This window comes from Tenebrio molitor, chromosome 9 (assembly GCF_963966145.1).
Source record: "Tenebrio molitor chromosome 9, icTenMoli1.1, whole genome shotgun sequence".
Taxonomy (NCBI): domain Eukaryota; kingdom Metazoa; phylum Arthropoda; class Insecta; order Coleoptera; family Tenebrionidae; genus Tenebrio; species Tenebrio molitor.
This window is the reverse complement of record NC_091054.1, coordinates 13,103,448-13,122,190: the sequence shown is the minus strand read 5'-3', so window position 1 is coordinate 13,122,190 and position 18,743 is coordinate 13,103,448. Positions and strand designations below refer to the sequence as shown.

At 35.6% G+C, this 18,743-nt stretch overlaps 1 protein-coding gene across 2 annotated transcripts in view; it reads right to left on the bottom strand.

Moving 5' to 3' along the window:
• The window catches only part of gus (gustavus), a 96,400-nt gene extending 77,939 nt beyond the window's left edge, over positions 1 to 18,461 (bottom strand). The window contains exon 1 of one of the 2 annotated variants that reach the window (XM_069059540.1): positions 18,270 to 18,461. The gene's annotated coding sequence lies outside the window, so the exon portion shown is untranslated. Of the gene's footprint in view, positions 1 to 5,500; positions 5,767 to 18,269 lie in introns of those variants that run through there. The other variant, XM_069059539.1, reaches the window with a different exon arrangement.
• Between the last annotated feature and the right edge of the window lie 282 nt (positions 18,462 to 18,743).

Sequence of the window (18,743 nt, the reverse complement as noted above, 5' to 3'; positions counted from 1 at the left end):
ATGTTGTAGTACGCGTTCTCAAAATCGGCGCGCTCGTTGCCTTGTAAGGCCGTTTCGTCGAGTACTTCGATTTGTAATTGAACCGCGTCAAATTCTTTGAACGCCTCCCGTAAATTCACGAGACGTGTCTTTAGCTGAAAAATGTTACCGTCGCCGAAATCCCTTACGAAGTTAGATACACGCGTGACGGCGCTCTTGATCGTACCGCGACGTATTCTAAGTGATTTCAATTCTTGCTCGTTAGCCATGTTTTTTGGAAATGTACACACTAATCAACAGATAAAAAAGGCATGCACTCTACCTTTGCCTCTGTCGCTGTGGCTTCCTCGATGTCGATACGATCCGGCTCGAAGGACCAATGTTTGGGGCCTAATGGGGGCTCCAGGAATTGCTCGGAACCAAATGGGGCTCCTGGGTTTGCTCAGCCTAATGGAGGCTTCACTGGTTTGACTGTAGGCGCGCGTGAACTGACACACCGTATCGCTTTGTGTAAAACCTTTATTTACATTTATACAATTCTTTGGACCGTACGACCGTACTCGAGATGTTGGGTAAGAATGACTTCTGACTTGTGACTCTGACTGTTCTACCCTGAGTCCATCTCGGTACTGTCGTCTCAAATCTCTCTCTTCACCCACGCAGGGGTGGTTCTCGGTTCTGAAAGGAGGGGGGTGGCTCTACGCCCCGACAGAAAGTTTATTCAAAGACGCTAAAACAATTATTGCCAAGAAAGTTCAAAAACATAATAAAACTTCTACCAGTAGATGCTGCAGAGATGGTTCCCGCTAAAAGGTGCCAACATCTGAAAGAGTCCGTGCCAAGAAAATGTCTCACAAGATGGGAAAATACGTGTTTTCGGATATTATCCCTAAACTATTGTAAATTAAATATTCGAAATCCTTGCTAAAGTCGACTCAAGTTGCAAAAAACCACTTGTCATTTGCAACAGCATTTTTTCAATATTTTTGAACCAAATAAAGGCACAAAGGGACCTGAAAATCATAGTTTGGATTGAATATTTCCCATATAAGTACAGTTTTAAAGTAATTTCAAACGACTAATGCCATAAAATTGCTGTTGCAAATCCAAATTGGTTTTTTGCAACTTGAGTCAACTTTACGCCAAATTAAGGTTTTTGTATTTGAAAAAAGTCACCTATTGACTTGAGATCAAAGCCAACTTAGTTTTTCGCCGCGCCCAAACTTTAAGGTTACCTAATATTATTTGTCTCGTTTTTATTTAATTGTCCGCTATTGTAAATTTAACGTTTCACTCTTGCTAATAATAGTTAATAGAGATTTAATGCAGTAACTGAAATTTTAAGTCACAAGTTTTCACATTAAGATGGTATCTTACTGCGCAAATTACTCCGCATGAGGGTGCTGACACACGAGTCGCCGCCTTTTGACGCAAGAAACATCTTCGCGTAAAAGCTGGACTTTGAGTGTCGTTATGCGTAACGTCACAATTCACAGATAATTTCTCTTATTCAGTTTTGTCCGCTTGCCTCGACGTAACGCAGAAAACCTAACTAAAGGCGGATTTATACGGCCTAGTCATCCTAGGTACTTACTTACACATCACAAATTAGTTGATTGGTTTTTCTGACGTCACAAATCCTGTCATTACTTCGTACATTTCCGCCACCGTGACTCAGATTCTTGAAAATTTCATTGACTCGACGTGCCGTAACGTACGAGCAATTTACAAATTTTAACGTAAAGAGCACACGTCATTTACAATTGCGCGCACAACCCCTTTTGTGGAATACCACAAAAACAAATTAACTATCGCAGATTGTCGTTTCTGTGAAGCGCTTTTATTCGTGTGGACGACACAATGGACACAATCATCTGCTAACATCCTGTTTTCTTGTCAATAATCGTCAGTTTACGCCTCGGACGTCGAAAAATTCCTATTCCGTCTCGCTCCTAGAAAGAAGAAGTCTCTGGAGTTACGAAATTGTCGATCAGAAGTGAGATCCGAACACCCGGGGGGGCCACCTGTGCACCGTAACGTCTCCCGTCCGACCTTTAGTCTGCGACCTTGTGAACGGTAATTATGCCCAGGACGCTAAGTGACAAAAATTCATCATCGTGAAGCACAATTACGACAAAGGTCGCACCTTTACGTCGAAAAACCGTCGCAATATTGACACTGGCGTTTATCGAGCAGCAACTAAAGTGCATAACGAGCGAAGCAATCGACATTAACCTCGATGTTAATTGCGAAAATCGCCCCGTTCACGTTTCCTGATTCCTGCGAAATTCGGGAGTCGCGCAGGAATTCCATCTCGACGACCATCGATGTGTCCGATAAATGTGCACTAAAGAAGTTTTTGAGGAAACGGCGCCGACATTAATTCATTTTTAATGGTTCAACATCCGAGTAACAGTTAGTTTATGGGTCGATAACACTCGACAACAACAGAAATTTATCAATAACAGGACACTTTCAGGTTAAAGCACCACATTGTGACGGTACTACTCCTTTGTCAACCGGGGTCGCAATGTTAATTTTAACGATCACTGCGTAGGTATATTATGCAAATGTAAACAAGTGAACATAAAAATGACCAGTTAGTTAAGGCTAATGATACAATATGTCGGAATACTCTTGTTTATAAACAATTCCGCATTTTTATAACTAATGGAATGGTCCCACCGACTGACAAAAAAACACTCGAATAAAAATGAAAAATCCGTGTTTAAATGTTTAAACCGGGAAAAAAAAAGACGAAAACTCGGAATTCCAGTTCTGTATTTACACAAAAACGCAATTTTGACGGCGCGTGTGAGCTCAACCCACCAGACTGGAAAATTGAAGGGATACGGTGGGCTTCGTTGTTCCAGATAACTCCGAGTTAACCCCGCAAGATGTTGCGTTATTTATTACATAGGCCTGCGATTTTAGTAGCCACTTTGATTTGGTATTTTTAGAAATTGAACGATTAAATTATTCCCTGACACTAATGTTATCACTGTTTTATAAAAGATTTCGCTCAATTTATTAAACATTATGTTTTCTAAATTCCGCAGCCAACAATAATACAATTCCGCTACAAAATTTTAATTCAAACTGAAAATTCATGAAGCAACTTACAATCACGACCTCTCACACCTCCAATTATTACAAACTATATTTATTTTGTATCGGGCGTTCAAAATGAAATCCTAAAGTGTAAATTGACAGTTGTAGTAAGAGCCTGTTGACAGCTAACCTAAAATTTATAAACAAAAAATCTTTGTTTTTTCCTTTGCACTGTTTTACATTAAAAATAGAATAACCAAGGATTTCCTATTCTCCTATTCCTTTGCTAAAAATAAACATGTGCCGATTAAACTTAAACAAATGTCATTAGTGTCAAACCGGGCGGGACATTCAAATTTTACACTGTTCCAAATGGTTTAATTTTTTCAACGCCTAGATTTTCATTTGAACGTACGATATACTGTTGATTTTGGAGATTACGCCATTGCGACTACTCTCGTTTCCTTGTTTACCGAAAACGTTTCCATCTTCGTCACTCAAATGTAAACAGAGTGATTAATGTTGTATTGATGATGAAAATTGTAAAATTAACTTCCTCTACCGAATCTTGCATCCGCTGAGAACGAAAACACGGAGGAAATTTTGTTTGAACTCGTAGGATTTCCATGACAATTGCAGTCGAGCGAAGTACGGAAATGATGGCCTCTTGGTTCACCCAATTTATCTCCAATTGAACATGTCTGAGGCATGATTCAAAAACGATTGAGGAGTTTATTCCACCCTTCCGACAAGCCAATTTGAAACGAGACTGTTGTTAAAATCTCTATTAAGCCGGCTTCACACTGCGAGAGAATGTAGGTCAGAGCTCGCCGAGCAACGTTCATTCTCTCCATGTGCACAAAATGTACACGCAACACAATAATCGCAATCGATTAATTGTTAATTCGTAACAATTACAAATGAGATCATTTTATATTTAAGATCTTTGTAAATGGTTAATCGGCAAACTTGAAAAGGTTGTTAAATTTAAATAGGTAATTTCCATCTGTCGCACTACACTCATTTGCTGCCAAAAATAGTTTTATGTGGAGTTACCTCTTTGTTTGTGTACTGTGAATAGTTAAAAATACGTCATGTATGACTGTACAAACTCACTTGAAATACAAAGAAGAAACTAAGTCTGAGAGACGAAACACACTCAGAGAATAAAAATTGTACATTGAGTTGCTGAATAATTTTTGTATTACTTGAAGTTAATTTTTCCACCAGAGGTGGTTAACTGCGGTCTTCACTAAATAAATATTTCCAATTTTCGCTGGAAATAGCGGTCGTTTGGCAATTCCAGCTGCAATGATTTGACGCGCTATATATAACCGATTATGAAAGACAAGATATTTAAGAATCTGAAACATTTAAGAGCGTAACATCAACACTCCCAGAGAGCGCTAATGTACTCAATTGGTTTCAATTCTGTAAGACTCATTTTTCAGCTGTTTCGAAAAAATTCATCCGAACGAAATACGTATTTTGAAAAATTTTCACATCGATTCTGTCATCGAGACCGGCTCCCCGCACCCATAAATGACGGATTCTTAGTCATTGCAATCAATTTACATTACACTGACACGATTTGAACAATTAAAGGAATGCTAAAAATAGCAACAACACCATCAAAAACATGACATTCATAAAACGTTCCAAGCATACAACTGTCTCCATCAAAAATACACAAACAACAGGTACGACCAAGAGGAAAATTTATTTTTAGAGACAACACCAAACTCGCAACAAAAATATAACAACAGTCACTCGGAGAAAATATTTTTTCTAACGTGGTTCGCAAAATTGGGGCGATATGACAACTGTTGAAAAATAGCACTAGCAAGCATCCTTGGACTGTGCATTTGTCCGAATCGAAAATTTCCATTTTCCGTTGTAACAGCGTGGGGGTGTGGGTGCGCCTCATACTTCCCCCAGAAGAATCTGATTACCGCCTGACATTCGAAGGTTAATTTATTAATTCAAAACGAATCGAATTATTTTAATGAAGTCACATTCGCTACGAATTGCGTTCGTTATTTTACGGAAAACGCTTGTTCTTATTAAAATGTAGATATCAAATTGCGATTGCGAAATTCGACCAATGTGCAACAATTGGTTATTTGTTGTATGCGTGGTGAATAAACTCGATTTTTCGACGACGCTATTTTCAATAATATCGAAAATCTGTTCGCTAATTGGCAAAGCTAAGACAGTCGGGGTCACGTCCACGTGTTACAAATATTGTTGTTGTTATTGTGCACTTTAGTAAGATGATTGATCGGCGGTGGTTGTGGTGCAATTTCCAGAAAATAACTCCACTCGCGGAACTCGTGTAAGTCACAATTTCAAAAACCGCACCGATTCAATTCCGTTAAGTAAGAATCGCCGCCTCCGCGCCGTCGTCTTGAAGGATTGAGCTCAATTCTTTCCTTGACGGGACATCCACCATTAGCAAACAAAATTTTACCTGAACGACTCAATTTCGCATAAATCAATAAATCCATGGACTGATAACGGCACCCAAAAAAAATTTTCTATCCGGCACACACACACTATGACAGTATGAAAATTAGGCACGCACGTTGGGTCTCATCTAAAAATAAACAAACCTAATGCACCAACTCCACGGCGACACAGTTTCGACACATCACGTTAACCTCGCGGATACGCTCTTTCGCACCTTCAACCGGACGAAGAGGTTCAGTTTACCCGGACCACGCGGAGTCAGGACCGCACTATCACATTTTTGGAAACGGCCGAGCCGCAGAGTCGCGAGTGCGCGGTGCGCATGCGCCGACAGTGATGCGCGCTTTTTGGGGTTAGAAGTGCGCATTCAACCGGGTTTAAAGTACCGAGAGATAAAGGAAATGGGGAAGACGGTTCTTCCGCGATTGATAAAATAGTTTGCGACGATTCTTGTTGGAGAATTTCCGATAGCCATCGAGTTCGTTATGCTAGTTTCCGGGCAATACGAGATTTAAGAAAATGGCGCGTCTACTACGAAGTGAATGTTTTGTGTTTTCTGGCATTTTTCGTGTCGTTAAAGACGGATAGTTTTCAATTCGAAATTGCCGGAAAAGAGTTTTCAAAATCCACGAAAAGTTAATGTGCGTGTCGGTGTTCGAATGCAGTTTTAATAAAACTGATAGTGTATCAGCGAAATAAAACACAATAAAAATATTTGCTTTAGTAATCTGGAACGCTATTGTTTTGAGATAAAACAAGCCAAAATTTCATTTTACCCAGTCTAAACTTGTGTATTTTTTTTCTGAAAAATCATGCAATTTATTTATTTTTTCTCTAGTTTTGGATTACTTTCGGTTAGTTATACAACAGATAATGACATACGTCAAACGAGCGTTGTAAACTGATAACTTTAAATTCTTTAAATCCGATAAATATTTGCAGCAATATTTATCTAATTTCATTTAAGTATATGTATACAATTTTGTAAAAACGGAAAAATCATCAATGTTAAAAATTATTTGCAAAGAAACTCTAAGTCTAAACGGACACATCAAGACGAATCTTAAAAATTATTGTTATTTGGGAACGGAAAAATTACAATTTTTTTTTCAAACGAGAAGCAAATCCTGAAAATATTCTTGTCTTACAAAGCTGTTTCTCATTGTCATTACGAACTCGAAATGTTCAGCTTTTTCGTGTTTTGCTAATGAATTTGGAACCTGATCGGCTGTAGAATACATTAAACTTCATTTCTGACAGTTTTTCTTACAAAAAATAAATAATATGTGATATAAAAACATTTTTAATAGCTACAACATTTTGCAAATACTCCACGTCTTAGAAATAACGTTTTTTTAAGAAATTTTCGCGCAGTGTTTTTGAGTAAAACATTGACTTGTCAAAAGTAACTTTTTAAGTTATTAATAGATTTTTAATGTCTTAAATCTAAGAACACATCGAAAAAAAAATTGAACGATTAGAAATAAATACGATTAATTCCCACCTACATCAAACGTGCGTGTTCAGCCAATCAGAGTGCTTGCTTTCATAATAAAAAATGTCTACCGCGATAAAACCGTCCTACTACTCTGTCATCTCTCAAAAGTCATTAAAAATGCATGCTCCTCCTATCGTCAGATTCTCAAATTATTTTTAATAGTTGTGTTTTTAATAACTGTATAATAAATAAATAATTACCTAACGTTAAAGTTTGTTTTCTGGAATTAATCTTGCCAAAAATAACACGACCTAATTTTTTATATCTGATAAATTTCCCACTTAAACATTTTTGCTTGAGACAATTTTACTTGTTGATATTTGGGCATTTTTATTCAAAGGTAAAATGCCCAAATTCAACTCGAAAAATTGTCAAAGCTGAGTTTTCGTAAAACTGAAAAATTTATCCGATAAAAAAAAATTAGGTCTTGTTATTTTACCTTCGAATAAAATCGTTTATAAACCAAAAATAAATTCAAAAATAAAATTAATTAATGATGGTATTTTATGAAATAGCTGTTTTCCACCAAGAACTCCAATTATCCAGCGGCGGCGCTCATCGTGAAAATTACATTTTCTTGTTTTAATAATCTTCAAAATGTAAAAAAAAATTGTGATAAAATGTTATTAACATAATGTGACAAATTGTTACTCGAACAACTTAATCTTAGAAATGTAAAATAGGTTTAAAAATAGAATTTAAAGCTTTAAATCAGGAAACAAATGAACGGATTAAGACGATAAAAAACAATAGCTAAGACAATAATACAGAAAAATAAGATTCGAGTTCATGAAGACACTAAAATTTACACATTTTATCAACAAAGTAGTCCTGTTTTATGCAAGATCATGCTCAAAGAACATACATACTATCATAGCTGCAACAACATGAATAAAGTTGAAAAAATATGAACATAAAGATATTTAAAGTGTAGGTATAGCAGTGTGAACAATTAAAAAAAAAAGTAGCGGCATCACAAGTAAAATTATTGTGAATAGAGAATGCCAGAGTGAAGAAGGGAGAAAAAAGAAATGGGATAATATGAGAACTTAGAATGGATAGAAAGATACCGTGCGATCAACAATTTACTTAGATAAGGGGCCGCTATGACTTTGACAGTGTCTAATTTTTCGTTTCTTTACGTATAGGTATGTATCGAGCGATCCATTAAATTTGTTATTAAAGTTGGCGCTGGAACTGAAGCCGTAGGTCTTCTTGAATCAATACACTTATGTGTGTATAAATTAATGTTACAAAATGTTATCAGTGGAGTTAAACGAAGGGCCCGTTTGTGCTTAGAACAAAATGGTGAACACTTTTGAGCATCTGTTGTAACATTGTTTAATAAAATAAACATTACTATTGTAACTTTTCTCTTAATTCCTCGAATCTTAATTCGCCATTTTCTGTTTTACAATTGTCATTAAATGTGACGTTTGCTGCGATAGTTCAAAATTAGACATGCGTTGACAGTTCCAGCGCCAACTCTAATAACAAATTTAATGGATCGCACGATATATGTAACCAAAAATACTTCGTATCCAAAGCATCTGAACGTCTAGATTTGGAAATACGTCCAAAATCCCAAAGGCTCCTTTGATCTAAATTATTGTTGATCGCCACATGCTGAAGAGAGTTCAAATATTTGGCTAGAAATTATAAGAAAAGATTCGAGAGTGCAGGAAACACTTAATGGAAGAAAGCACACAAAGAATAATCTAAATTAAGGAGGATGAGTGCAGAAGAGACAAAAAGCACTTACGGTAAAAATGTTGAAAAAAAAACAAAAATGACTGTTTCGGTTCTAGAATTTAAAAAATATAAATATCTTCCGCAATTATTCGATTGGAACTTTCACAATTAACAAAAACGTGTACTTTCTGCCGTACTTAAGTCATTCACCAGTCCAAAAACTGTAACATGGAAGTTACCAAAACCTCTACCCAATTAGGACTCGTCCAGAATTCAGGCAGCACTGTGATCCCAGTCCGCCTATAATTTTTGATTACATTAATTAAATCCTCTCGAGTATCCACACTGGCCGACATAAACAGCACTTCAGGAAGTCCACACCGTACAACTCCAGAAATGGAATGGACATAAAACTATATTGACTGAATGTCCTCGTTTATAATAATAAAAAAACACACGCTTGCGTTATTTATTAATTGATAAATTAAATTATTGCTGATAGCGTTATATTAATAGCGATTACTGCGCCTCATGGAAGTTTTTCGCGACTCGACAAGAAACAATGCTCTTCCATTATGAAACTCCGTTACTCAACGTCGATAGCGGAAGACTCTCTTCTGTTTCGTGCCAAAGACATGCCTGATCACGTACCTCGACAGGGGGAACGTATGCCTGGTCATGTCTTCGACGGGTCGATTTTCTCGCGGAAACTGACCCTAATTAGTCGAGACTTTCGCAAGTCGACCAGTTGCAAAACCAAAAACTGCAGTCTACACTTGACCTTGTCTGACTTTTTGGGATTTGGTGTCAAGTCGAAATGTCGAATCGACGAGACCTTGACTATTCCCTTTAATTTTTTTCGCACGGGTCCACCCACGACCGCCAATTTGCCGGCCAACAGTGAGCACTTGTTAATAACATGAATCATCCTCGTTGTCCTAGACGACAATGAACCCCTTGCTGGAAGAAGATGCTCAAGACGGGAGACAGGTAGGACGCAACGTGTTTGATCAAGATAACACTTGTAAAAATGTAAATAACACCGGGTGAGCAAACAAAATATTGCCGTAATAATTACTTTTCGTGCGAGATTTACATTCTCTAAAAGTTGCAAAGTTCAAATAAATCAGGTGGTTTTGGTGGCGACAAAAATCGCGATCCACTTCGGGATCAGAACAATTTCAAGGCGACCGTGTGTTCGTTCTTTTTACGGTGTTTGTTGTTTAAATTAGAATTTTTCTATCGATCCGGTCGGAAAATCAACGTCGATGTCTCTTGATTAAATTTTCACGCCACGGACTTGTCCGAAGGCTAATTGTTCCACGGAATATCCAATCTATCCTGTTTAATCCCGAAACAAACTGTCTCGTGGGCGTGAGCAAACATTTTGTCCAAAGGTTCGATGGTAATTATTATTGATGAGTGTGCGCCGTCGAAATATGAAGAGGGTAAAGGAAGTTTGGACGGTTGAAGAAACAACCTTTTTGCACTTTTTCCTTCAAATTGCAATCTCCTATATGAAAATGATACTTTTCAGTTAAAATCTTTCAAATTTTCCATTCCACATGTACAGTTTTGTTGTCTGAAAATTTAAATTTCCTAGAATTTTATTAATTTATGAGTTTTAAATAAACTTTCTAGACACTTTTATGTTGAAGTCTGATTTTACGACAATATCCTTTATGTAACATCATACCGATTTTACTTTTGTATTCTTAGACATTTTTCATACACAATAAACGTACGATTCTTTTCATTCCTTCTGTTAATTGTTATTCTCCATTTTATAAAATAAATGTGTTAGCAGTAAACCATGACCGATTAAAACAACTGAAAAAAGTAGAACAATATACACATACATATGTGTATACATAAGTATGTATGTATTTGCAAAAACGATTCACAAGAATTGCACAATATTATCTCCACTTTTGACCTAATACGGTAAACCTACAAATTCATACGTAAAAACCTGTCTAATCTATTCTCAAAGGTTTTGCACACCGACAGACCACAAATTTACACTGCATTTGATGCTGAACTGGAAAAAGCAACGTCGATTGTTAAGGTCATGCAAAAAACTGCTTGTCGATAATTATAATCGACTTAATATATTTGCATGAATCTACTTTTACCAAAATTTGGGCCATGAATTATGTATTTCTAAAAAGAATTAATGCAGGTAATGTTTTGCCTGTTTGGCAAATGGCCGTCGCGTGACCTTGAAACTTCACATCTGTGAAGTTGGTACTGCTTTTTGAAAGCTGTTCTGAAATCTAGCAATTTTTAAATAAAAAAACAAAAGAAAAGACTGGGGACAAACGTCAACACTCAAAAGATCATATTAATTTCTTGTATTTTCTACACCTAATTATAAGAAGTTCATTTTCTCTAATGTTTTGCTTTATAGAAGAACAATACTATCAAAATGATCAAAAAAATTGTAATTATTTCTAAATTATCTATCCAATAATATTTCAACATGAAACTGAAAATATTTTACAAAGCCTGTCACAGCACCAACACAAATTGATTTATACTTTCTACAGTTAATAACATTCGACTGATCCATTACGAGTGAGTCATGTTTTACTATTTACTCTTCAACACTGATAGAACCAACATGCTTCTATATTATCGATATTTCTATTAATGGAAACTCGAGCTTTTTTCCTAATCGTAAAAATAGTATTACTTATCCTTGAATAGCATTGACATGAGCGATTCCCATGGAACACGATAGTTCCGACATTTCGTTGGATTGAACATTTCTATTTCTAATCCGAGGCGATATCGAGAAAATCCCCGACTAACCTTCCAGAGTTATCATTATCAATTCCACTCCTAGTCGAGCAATCCTTGGGGAAAACTACATTCCCGAAATAGTTCTATGTTTACGGCAGTAAACGCGAATCTTTCGGTTATCGCAATGTGACAGTGACGATTTTGCAAAAAAAAAACGAAAGCGAGGTTGTAAAAGCAAAGGAAAAATACTGGCGGCGCACAAAACTCAACAATTATTTTTTTTCTTCGAACATTAACGCACCACAGGAAGACCTTAATTATTATTAAAAATAATTTGTACACGTGTTTCGTACTTGGAACGACGATAAACTCGCTTTATTTACATTTTGTCTAATGCCACCGTTTCATGTTTATGTTGTCAGACGTTTGTTTCATGGGAATCACTATCAGAGAGACCTTACTTAATTCGAGCCTCTTCCTTGGATGTGTAACACGTTTGAAAAATCTTCAGGAATGTATGTAAAAGCAAACGGTTTTTGAGAACTTTCTCATGGATCTAGTTGTACTTAAACCAGATTCTCACAGCAGCTCTCGTATTATTTTTTTTTTATGTAATAAAGCAAATGTCATTAGACTCCGCGTTTAATTGCACATGTTTGTTATTGTAAGAATTCATGTTGTTTAATAGTTTGGACGATGGTGTCGTTTTGTACAGAGAAACGGTTCAATTTTTGCTTTTTATGTGACCTGCAGAAGCCAGCGTTATTATCTCTTTCAACAGATTAAAACTGAACTTCTGCAAATAGTAAATTAAGTTTTTACGGACAAGTTCTATTTAATGAAACATTTATCAAATTAACAGAAACTTTTCTTACCATCACCGATAACATATCCATTGAAAAATATGACTTCCAACAGAAGCTGAGAGATTTATTTATTACATTCTTCGAACTTGGACAAATCCTTGCAAAATGAAGATTTAATTTTCACGGAGCAAGTCGTAATTTAAATTTCTACCTATTGCTTCGTTCCTTTATGAACTAAGCAATATACGAAAGTATTAACGAGATATTTCTCTCTTAAATATGAAATACAAAAAATTCATTTGGACACAAAATAGCAACAAATTCTTTCTTAAGTTTATCCGTATAAAATTGTTCATTGGTAGCGACGACACTCTTGATTGGCTGCCGTATTTAGAAAAAACCCACCTGAGTAATGTAGTTCAACAATGGACATTAGGGAAAAAACAAACGGGTGTATAAGTATCAACAAGACTGTAATTCCCCGATTTATACAAATGTTTGTTTTAATCGACCCCATTTGAATCATGCGGTGTCCAGGAAGAACACACAGTGTGCCAAACAAGAGCAATTCCTCAGCTGCGATTCTTATTTGCATTTGCAATATATTTAAAAATAACAAGAAAAACAGTAGGAAATGTATCGTTTTTGTGGTCGTACAAAAAACAGTGTACACAACCAGTTGAAAAGTGTCTTTCGAGCACTCATGTCATTACCGCACCTAGCACCTCGCGCATCAACATTTCAACTGGCGCGAAATGTATCAGTTTCCACGTTTTTTATGTAAACTACTATTTCATATTAATTTAAGTATAAAGGTGCAAATCCACGATGAGATATTTTCATGCAATTTTGGTCTCATGATACAAACATTTCACGAACAACTAAATTTTATTGTGGAAACACTCGTGAGAGACATGAAACACTGAAACATAGCATAGAGATATTGTCTCCTGCAAGTTGTTCGTGAAATGTTTGTATCATGAGACCAAAATTGCATGAAAATATCTCATCGTGGATTTGCACCTTAATAGTATATTAAAAGACAAGTTTCATAAGACCAGTCTTGAAGCACGAATTCAAGATTAAAAAACGAGTGGCCTAGCCACGAGTTATTTTAAAGAATGAGTGCTTCAAGGTCTTATGAAACGAGTTTTTTATACTATTTTTTGTGATTTGCCCTTTTTAAGCCGTTTTTAAACAAAAATGTTTACTTTCCTCGATTTAGGGATTTTCGTGGCGGTTGGTAATGTCTTAATTTTAAAAGTGAAAATTTGATCAAGTCTTCAAAGTCGCCTTTTGTTTTATCCAAATTCTGTCACAAAACACGAATATGAAAGAAAATCTTTCATGTACGCCCGCTGAAATACGTGAAATTCCCAAAAATACGGTCGCGAATTTGTTGCTTGATAAATCCTGATAAATAATTCTTTGCACATTTTGTAATTTAAACTGACACGCATGACGAATCAAGCTTTGCCAAGCTAAAAATATTCATAAAATGTTCCGTGAAATAATGGCTATAAGGACATCCCAGATGATGACGTCGCGTTCGTTAATATGTCTATTAGAGAATCAAAATGGAGGCAAATTACAAACATTATTTTTTAAATGTGTATCAATGTTTTGTCTATGCTTCGTTTTCGAAGAGGACATTTTCCTGATCTGTTTCTACAATTTTCATTTTACTTAAACAGACATTCTATACACTTTGTAATTTACTAGTAACTTTCACAGTAATCATCAAGTCAATCTTGTAAAATAACTGTAACAACAGTTTACATTTAAGGTCTCTAAAGAATGGTTTATCTGTTATGTCTAATGAAATGAGATATTGTCGTGGTACACAACTTCTTATCTTATTTTTACGTTCCTTCTAGCAGACATATTGTTAATGTGCATTGATTTATACAATTGCAACGGATGAAAACTACGACAAAAATTCGTCTATTTTGATTCTGCACGACTGTACCAAACATACTTTGTGTTAAATGCTATTTTTGAATCAAAATAGAACACATATGTCTCTAGATTTCGTCACCAATTATCACGCTACAAGTTGTTTTGCTTCCATCGATACATTAGTATATATTGTTGACACTAACATTTCGATTACTCAATAATTCTAATACTTCTGTAAGACTTTACCTAAGTAACTTGGTCATTATGCAGTATTACTTCTTGAACAAAAACTATACAATGTATACAATGCAAGAATTAATCTTCCTTCACGTAAGCATAATTGCTAGGTGAAATTGTTTCAAACGTAAATTAGTTCATCAGTTGTAAATAATTTTTTGAGAAAGTAATTCTTTATCAAAAAGATGATGGAATTCTTAGATACATTACTTTCGAAAGAGATCACTTAAAATCGTAATAGAGAAAGGTTCTTAACTTTTCTACAGCTAAATGGTACTTTACAAAAATTTTATGGCACAACAGCGAAGTCATAAATGATACAAGATACAACTATTTTAACCAAAATTTAAATTATTTAATTTATTTTTATCTCGAAAACGAAAAACTTTTATTAGATAATTTTTTTGTGTATGGATTCTACTCATCATCACCTATTACCAGTCCTTTTTTGTTCTAGCATTTAAAAAACACCCTGTATATACGAGTAATTGCTATATCAATGTCATCTACGAATACATCATTGAGTTTGTAACAATGTTAGTTGTTTGATTTTATTCTTAGAAATATGTCTATGGCTATCACCTATTATTTTTGTCGTTACAAATTTAATTTGAATCTGATCACAAAGAAGAACACCATAAGGTTTTCAAAACTTATCTCTAATAATAATTGGGGGAATAAAAAAAAATCACAAGGTCAGGGCCAGAAGTCAGATATTCTAGTGACTTTATTCTTAAGGCGTTTGTTTTTTGCTGAGATGAAGCATTGTTGTGGTAGAAAACAATCTCCCTTTTTCGACGTAGTACTATTTTGACTTTTGCCGGGCATATTGTTGTGAACCATTGTGTATCAACTGTGCCAATGCAATCAATATTGCATGATGAATAACGAATCAATATTGATTAAAGCAACATTTACATCGAATACAGATTTGGAAAAAAAAAAGAAAGACAATTAGTTTTTTCTACAATTTTATACTTTAATTGATGGATTAGGTCCTGCGAAAAACCAGCATTATGCCGATTCTTTTAGATTCAAATGTAAATTTGTATATCTATCCATGTTTCATCACCAGTATGACGTCGTGGACTGCTTTGGAGGCGTTATTGATTTTAGGCATCTCTTAAATCATGAAACAGAAAGCGACAACAAATTTTCCGAACGTCCAATGCAATGCCCAAAGTACACCATTCCTCGTCGAATAAGGTTTTATGACTCCCACAAACCCTCTGACTCATGGAGAAGAATAGGGTTCATGAACGCTCGTCCTATTTCAAGAGGAATAGGATAGAGGATAATCGAATGACATGGAACAACTGTAAGGTTATAGTGCACTTTAACATCCATAATAAGAAGATTTTTATTTGAAACTCCTACTCCAATAGATACTATATCTGGCACCCTCTAAGAGTAAGAAATAATAGCACTCTTGTGAAGACACTCCTTAGAATGTAAGTCATCCAATATTTGATCTTTAAAAAAGGTTCCACAAGCTGCCTAACAATGTCTTGAGCTTTTACAGATTGCCTTAAATTCACGTCGAGTGCTAGGATTATTGACACGTGTGGATGGACACCCGTAGTGAATACAATTTTATTGTGGTTAATCAGATGTTACTTTCAATTTATTTGAAATCCTGGTATTTGATTTAACGCGCGTATTCTTTGTAACCCGATTCTCTTCTACTTCTTGTAATTGTACACCTGACTCTTTTATCTTCTTCTATCATCCTTAGAGCAACAGTTATCTTCTTCAAAAACATCTTTTGCGCAAATCATTCCTAATTTATACTTCCTCAATTTAATTGTAGGGTCTGACAATAGTTCTAGTAAAATGATTTTTAAAAGCGGAAATCGTCACACTTTCATTAATAGAATTAGAAATGATACTTGATAAATGAGTATAAGTAATTGATGAGTCTAGGTACTTTTCCGGAAACTACATGAACTCATAAATTACTTATGATCGTTTACCAACCCTATCATTTCCAATCTATTATTGCAATAAGTGTATTATTCTAGACTTTGGAAGTCATTCCAGTAGGAGTTTCGGACGACCAGTTTTAAGAGTTCTTTCAAAGATGATTTATTGTCCAAAATCAGAATAAAGCCTTTCTACACATTCTTTCGGTAAGCTTTTTAACTATCTCGTTAAATGTATCGGGTTATCGGGTGTTTTTTTTTTTTTTTTAATTTCATCTCAAAGTAGGCGTTGGACAGTCGACTGTGAACGCACCAGTCGTATAAAAACGTAAAATTTAAACAGCTGATCCGTGATCCGTATTCCGTATAGTGTATAGTGCGTTCACAATCGACTCTTCAACGCCTACTTTGAGGTGAAATTTAAAAAAACACCCGATACTTTTATTTCCCAGCATCTCTTTTAATAATGTGAAATAAAAATTAAGGGTGACAGTTTTGTAAGAAAATTACAATAATTATGAAGTCCCAATCTCCAAAAAACAATTGTTTCATGGTCTGTTTCATTCTATAGATGCAATTGACATATTAGCAAAGAATAAAGACTTTGATTTTGGCCTTTGTTTACTTTTTTTTTTCATCAGTTTTTTGAAAACCTAGGCACCCCTTGTCACTATTATTTCTTTGCAGAAATCTTTAGTTTAACCTGCCTAAAAATTAATTTTGAAAAGTTACAACCTAATTTATTTCGAAACCTGTTTATTAAGTTTCTTTAAAATTACAATGTCTAGACCACAAGACAATATTATTTTATTTATTATTACGGGTATACTCGTAAACTAGATGTCTTATCTGTAAGAAAATATGTACGTAAAATGATTATTTAAAAATTTGTGATGATCTATGTATTATACACATGTTCTGAACGTTACTTCTCCTTTTACTGTTTTACTGAACAACTTCTACCCTCTCAGTCTTCCTTATTAATTACTCACTCCTATTGGCAAATATAAATGGTATATCTTAAGCAGGCAAACATAAAAATGGGTAATAAAGTGAAACATCGTTTATTAGGTATTGCCGCAGACTAAATACAGACTCCCCAAAATAAGTCTTCCTCATTTGCTAATTTGCATTTTACGACAGTTTACGGATCCAAATATCAAACAATCTAGCATTAAAGTCCATTACCCAAATTAGTGACTTAATAGGGCATGTCCTAGTCAAATATCGTCCATTTTTATTTTTATAGCTCCCCTGCTAAATTTACTGCACATTTAAAATAAACGATCATTATGCAAAACAACCTGCTTTATCTGATAAAGGATTAAACAATAGTACTAATTCTTGTCCAAGATTGCGATAGCACGGGCGCACATGAATGTTAATTAAAGGTGACGAAGAAAAGTCAATTTCTCCCAGAAGTTCGATCAAACTCAACACCAATGACCTCATCATCAAACTGCCATTTTTACAAATTAGAGTCAATGTTGTCACAGACAATGTCAAAACAACGGCCACGTGACCACCAGACAACGACCTGTCGTCTTGTCAACAGCAACATTCTGGAAACCCCAAAAGATAAAACAATTACCAGTGCCACTTACTTCATTGTTGACCATTATGACCAGTGAAAATTCGATACAAAAACAGTACTAAGGTCAGCTGAGCCTTAAACGGCTAATATATACAGAAAGCAAGGTTATTATTTTAATTTCTCGCGATACGAACGCAATTCGCGACGGACAACTGTTGACCGTGTAAACAACCCCATCGGTTCGAAATGCTGTTAGGGCGAATGCTAAACAAACATGGCGGGTTTAACCCCCGCCGAGCGTCGTCGGGGTTGTTTTTGTCGCGTTGGTCTCCGGCGAAACTCCAAGGTTGCCTTCAGTACCCCACACGGAGTGACAAGGATGTCGAAACCAGCCACCCCCGAGTCCAACCCCCGGTAATAGAGCAAAAAAAACTCACCGATTCGTTCCGTCGCTTGACCCGGGTTTTTACAGCACGGACGGCACTAACGCACTAGTTTTTTCCCAGTGGAAGCCACAAAGATCGCAACGGTCACTTTTACATTAATTAACAACAAATTAAAGAACTAACATCGTACCAAATACCTTGTGATATCTACATAAACATAACTGTGCGCTACAACTGTTGGCCAATTGTCAACTGGCGTTCGCGACACGTCACGTGACCACTGAGCGGATCCTGTTATCGGTGATATTTGGTGAGCGTCCCGACTAGTGGTTTTTCCTGTGACTAGGCGAGGGCGCAGGTAAATGTCGTTGTTCGGATTTTGGAAAGTTTCCTGTAATTTCAAATAAATAAATTATTTGTTGTAATTAAATACTTGTCAAGGAAACATGAAGTAATTTGTTTATTTCAAGAAACAAATCATTTCTCCTAATGGTGTGTCGAGTTTGTTTGTTTACATTCAGCAAT